Consider the following 6,233-nt stretch of genomic DNA (forward strand, 5'->3'; position numbering starts at 1 on the left):
CATCTTAGGTAGTAGGTGAAATCTAATGATCATCATGTACTGTGAACCTTCAGTTGAGATATGAAAGACGTTGGATTCCCATGAAGAAGTGTAATTGGATCACATCTTCACTGTATGACTAAGCCATCTATTTAAAAAGTGTTTTCTTGATGTTTAGTCGTCCGCCGCTCGTGGTCTCGCGGTAGCGTTCTCGCTTCCCGAGCACGGGGTCCCGGGTTCGATTCCCGGCGGGGTCAGGGATTTTCACCTGCCTCGAGATGACTGGGTGTTTGTGTTGTCCTCATCATTTCATCATCATCCAGGAAAGTGGCGAAATTGGACTGAGCAAAGATTGGATACTTGTACGGGCGCTGATAACCACGCAGTTGAGCGCCCCACAAACCAAACATCATCATCATCATCATCTTGATGTTTAGTCAGAATAAAAGTTACATTTTTGATCAGAATATTACAACAACTTACCTAGTTATCTTTTTCAGGTGCTTCAGACAATAGTTTTAGGTGTGCTCTGGGGTCCTGACAACACAAACACTCAAGTTCAACATAGTCAACACCTGATAAAGGTGATATGTTTGTAGTCGAAGAATGCTGTATAAAAATTTAATCAACAGCTCAAAAACATATGCAGTCAATCACAGCATGGAAAAAGCACAGAAATCGCCACTATAAGTGGGCTGAGCCTGTTTTTTGAACTATTTTAGTGAGACTATTTCTGTTTAGTATGAGCAGTCATACTAACATAATTGTAAAGAAATCCAGTAATATCTAAACAAAACTCCAATTGAAGGGATTCTAAATGTAGATAAATGCAAAATGTTGCACAGACAAGAGGGAAACCTTTGATGCCTTTTTGCAGCAGACTCGCCAATATGCCTCTGGAGTTGGTCAAATAGATAAAATATATAGGAAATTTTTAACATAGCTGCTCTTCAGCAACAATGTCTGTAAATGAATGATTTGAGAAAATCAGCCAACCAGTTGCAGGTATAAATGTTTATTAACAACCCTTGACCCTGGTTTCAACAACTGTAAAATTTTCTTTCCCAGAAGTAAATGGACATGTAAAATCACATACTGGTGGTGACAAATTTCAAAACAATGATGCTCATGTGAAGTAACATGGTATATGTGACCATCAGTAAAACGAAATAAAATCCAGTCAGACATTTTTATTGGAGCTGGGCTAATCATAAATGTCTTCATATTAAAATGTACATTGAATTAAAAGGCAGTGAAACAACCAGTATGTGGCTGTTCTGAAATTTTTCCAGATTAAAACATCCACACAACTCCAAACCACCAGACTGCAGTCAATCCTTTTTATCATCATAATATTATTTGGACATCTAAAGCGGCCTATTCCGTAGCTACCTCAAAGGACGTGGGAGTCCGCAAATGCAAGTCAGCTTGCCTGAGAGTGGGTGCAGGTTGGATAGGCAACCCACCATGTAGTCCTATTGCACCCCGTTCAAATCTGGTTCTGCATATGTGCAAGCAATTTGTCCATTGATACCTGCAGGCAATGTGAGATATGATTGCAGTGCCTGTGCATGAGCACGTTGCCCACCCTAAGCACCTGTGCCCATGTGTGCCAAGCTGTCTGTGGGTAGCCATTTGTGTTAAACAGCATTATCTAAAGGAACCTCTGAACCCATGTGGCAGGTGCATTTATACTGCATTGAGATGCAATTTGTAATGGGATGCATCCAGTGAACTCAGTAGCCCCGAGTAGTCACAGCTCCTTGCCTCAGATGAAATACCCCTGACAAACACACTGAGTGCATACTGGTTTTACTTCCCAACCTGTCACCTGAAACTCTCACAATTAAAATTCCATCATCAGAAACCAGCATGCAATAAACATCAAACTGGCATAAAATGTACTACATGCCTGAATATGCAAATGGTAAGTATTTCTGCATCACCATACAAAGGGGTTTTGTGAATAAAACTGTTCAGATAACTTTATTTATATCTTTATTTATAATATCATTTTGGCTACTGCCATCATCAGATCTATAATTAACATTACATAACATATGGACAAGAAGTGTTTCTAATACATCATCAGGCTACAAAAGATGAAATTTTTTTTTTAAAATTTAAAAAGTTCACTCGCCTAAACTAAAAACTTGTAAAACAAAATTCAATGTCAGTATAAATGAAACCCATGCCTAAGTGGGCCATCAACTGTCAACTCATCTCAAATATATCAAAGATGTACAGTAAGTGCTAGCCAATAGGTGACTGGAATGATCTTGAAACTTCCTGGCAGATTAAAACTGTGTGCCGGGCCAAGACTCGAACTCTGGACCTTTGCCTTTTGCGGGCAAGTGGTCTACCAAATGAGCTACCCAAGCACAACACACGCCCCGTCCTCACAGCCTTACTTCTGCCAGTACCTCATCTCCTACCTTCCAAACTTTACAGAAGCTCTCCTGCGAACCATGCAGAACTAGCACTCCTGCAAGGAAGGATATTGCGGAGACATGGCTTAGCCACAGCCTGGGGGATGTTTCCAGAATGAGATTTTAACACAGTTTTAATCTGCCAGGAAGTTTCATATCAGCGCACACTCCCATGCAGAGTGAAAATCTCATTCTGGAAACATCCCCCAGGCTGTGGCTAAGCCATGTCTCCGCAATATCCTTTCTTTCAGGAGTGCTACTTCTGCATGGTTCGCAGGAGAGCTTCTGTAAAGTTTAGAAGGTAGGAGATGAGGTACTGGCAGAAGTAAGGCTGTGAGGATGGGGCGTGAGTTGTGCTTGGGTAGCTCAGTTGGTAGAGCACTTGCCCGCAAAAGGCAAAGGTCCCAAGTTCGAGTCTTGGCCCGGCACACAGTTTTAATCTGCCAGGAAGTTTCATATCAGCGCACACTCCACTGAAGAGTGAAAATCTCATTCTGGAATGATCTTCCTGGCACATAAAATACAAGTTATGATTTTTATCTTGTTAATATTTGTATGATACAGAATTATGTTGGATCTGTCCAAGGCTTTTCAGTAACCTCTCATTTTGATAATTTTATAAATTAATAATAATGATGGTGATGATAGTAACATTAATAACCCATATCCTTGTCTACAAATTTTTTTCAATATTATAAAATAAGAAAAACACCCAATACCAGTGTGATAAAAATGAGTATATGGGAGTCCTTACCACAGCGGGGCTACATAAATCATTGCAAATTAACAGCTTCCTCCTGTTTTGCTCAGATCCAAAATTAACATTAGCCAAATATCTCTCCCTTAAAATCACAAAATATCTACATACTCCAAAGTATCTTGTGCAGTGATTTGATACTCATCAAATCCTTACTCTCTGTATTCCACTAATGTGTCATGTCAGAAAGAAAGCCCAGATGCCTAGAAAGACCAGCATACCACTGTATGTTCTTTTTACAGTTTTACTGTTTTAAAACAATTTGTTGTGTAAATAGTTTGTATGGTTGAAGAGCAGCTAGTCAATCGCTGTCAACCTCCAACTGCAGAACATAAAATAAATAAACAAATAAATGACCCAGAAACAGTCATAATGGTATAATATAAAGTGAAATGTCTGTGGACATACACAGTTGTTTCACCTAGAGATGCCATCCACAGAAACTAATAGTGTGTAGAAGCTTCCTTTGCTACTAAAACAGTATTTAATGTCTAGTGACAGCTTTCAATTAAGTTGCAGTACTGCACACTTTTTCCTGGAGCTTTGTTAATGACTGTTCTCAGGTTTTTGGACAAACTAAAATGGTGCTCATTAGAAGTTCCAGTTCGCCCCATAGATGTTAGTTGGAGTGCCAAGTCATCAATTTCACACAGTTTTCTTTGAATCACAAAGACTGTTCACCACACTGTGGACAGAAGTAATATTGCAGTGATACAGGAAAGATTTGATACCAAACTATTCCTCACAGTGTGACACGCATGGCTAGTCTAAATTGTATAGAAAAAAAACCTGAATTTTTGCCACAAAATAAATCTACATCTACACTCTGAAACCACTCTGAAGTACATGACAGAGGGCACTTCTCACGGTACCACTTATTAGGGCTTCTCCCATTCCACACTCATGTGGAGCATGAGAAGAACTGTTGTTTGAATGCCACTGTGCATGCTGTAATTAATCTAACCCAATCATCACAATCTGTAGAAGAGTGACACTTAATGCTGGATCTTGAAAATTTTTAAGACCGAGTGCATTTTCCTAGTACCCTATCAATGAACAAAAGTCTACCACCTGCATTACGTACAACGAAGCCAATATGATCACTCCCTTTCATATCCCTACAAATTGGTACTTACAGCTATTTATATTGGTTAACTGCTTAAAACCATTTTGCATTTTGTGAAGTGCACAGTTTTACATTTCTGAAAATTTGAAGTGTGATGACCAGACAGACGTATTTCTGTCCAGTCATAACTATGGATTCGTTGATTGTTCTGGGAGAAGGCTCATCAAACTAGAACACACAAAATATTATCTCACTTTATTACATAAAGGAATGAAAAATTTACTTAACTTTGACATAGTTCTTTGTTACAGGACTACTTGATAATTTACAACTGTGACTGACTATGAAAACATCACTTTATGCACAGAATAAAAAAGTTTTCTCTTGCAGCACGGTATTCAACATTTGTGACAATGAAAGTTCATCTGAAATTTCAAAAACTCATTGGTCCTACACTATGATGTTGACTCCTTCAGATGAGGTCATAAACTGGGCAGAGTAGTTGCACACTCGACACTATACTGACCTCACCATGAGGGTGCTCCTATACTAAGAGGGAGGCAGTGTCTTGGAGAGTGTCTTCCATTGGTTGTTGCAGATTGCAGTGAGCCCTCACTAATGTCCATTGTATCAATTCGCACTGCCAACTTTGGTGTTTGACTGTGACCTGTGGACAATACCACATAAAGTAAGTTGCCAATCTTTGCAGCACTTTGCAATCTTATCAGTATCTGGCTGAATATTGGAGCAGCTTTTTCTTCAGAACGTAATCTGTTGTAGATATCTGCATCATCTGTGAAGATATTGAGATTGCTATTAACATTGTCATTAATGTACAATTTAAACAGCAGGGATCCCAACAAACTTCCTTGGGGCATGCCTGGTGTTATTTCTGCATCTCTTGATAACACCCCATCTGAGATAACAGACTGAGCCTTCCTTACCAATAAATCCTCGATCTAGTTATAATTTTGGCTTGATACCCCATATGATTGCACTTTTGGTTATAAGTGTAGGTGTGGTACTGAGTTCAAGGCGTTTTGGAAATAAAAAAATACTGCAACTACAAGACTGCCTTGATCTTTGGTTTTCAAGATATCAACTGAGAAACATGGGAGTTAGATCTCACATGACCAATGTTTTCATAATCTGTGCTTGTTGGCATGGAGAAGGTAATTCCATTTTAAAAACTTCATTATATTTGAGATCAGAATATGTTCTAAGATTCTACAACAGATGGATATTGAGGATATTGGACAGTAGTTTTATGGATCATTTTTGCTACTGATCTTGTAGAGAGATGTGACCTGTTCTTTCTACAACTGGGTACAGCTTTTTGTCCTTTATAGAACCTGATAAGGATTCCATCAGATGCTGGTACTTTGTTCTATTTTATAAATTGAGTTGTTTCTGATTGTCACTATACCAGTTTTCTCTGCAGTAGTGCAGAAATTCAACTGGGAAAATACTTTTGAATTATCCTTTGTAAAGGATCATTTATAAATAAAGATCAGTGTTTCTAATCCACTAAATTTTGGACATGCAGCCATGCAAATACTACTTCTTCAACTGATATTTCAGCTGTGTATCATTCGGTGATCCTCAGAGTGAGGAGCAAAGTGCCAAGTGTAGTCTGGTGGCATCTCCACAGTGGTACTCCGTATACGGGTCACAAATGCCAGTCAACTTACATATGTGCCACCTGTGGCAGAAGTGTTCAGAAACTGAATTTGCTTATTGACGTATATTCAGTGGCAGTACCACCTTGATGACTTTTGTGCACTTTAGTTACACCAAGAGCCAGATTCCATGTCTTATACAAATTAAAACCATTATATGTATTTACTGAGTTATCACGTAATCTAATTTCTATGGCTTTCTTGAAAATAGAATCCTAAAAGGTAGAGGTAGATGTTAAAATTTTCACATCACTATGGTGCATTGAATGACCCATATCTATACAATGTTCTGACACAGCTGACTTATGTGGCTGTAATAAGCA

The 6,233-nt window shown here is 38.7% G+C and overlaps 1 non-coding gene across 1 annotated transcript; it reads left to right on the forward strand.

The window, feature by feature from the left end:
* The first annotated feature begins 2,762 nt into the window (after nt 1-2,762).
* Nucleotides 2,763-2,837, forward strand: Trnal-caa. Its single transcript has one exon. It is a non-coding gene; the product is annotated as a tRNA-Leu (tRNA).
* The last annotated feature ends 3,396 nt before the right edge of the window (nt 2,838-6,233 follow it).

Source organism: Schistocerca americana, chromosome X (genome assembly GCF_021461395.2).
Source record: "Schistocerca americana isolate TAMUIC-IGC-003095 chromosome X, iqSchAmer2.1, whole genome shotgun sequence".
Classification (NCBI taxonomy): Eukaryota; Metazoa; Arthropoda; class Insecta; order Orthoptera; family Acrididae; genus Schistocerca; species Schistocerca americana.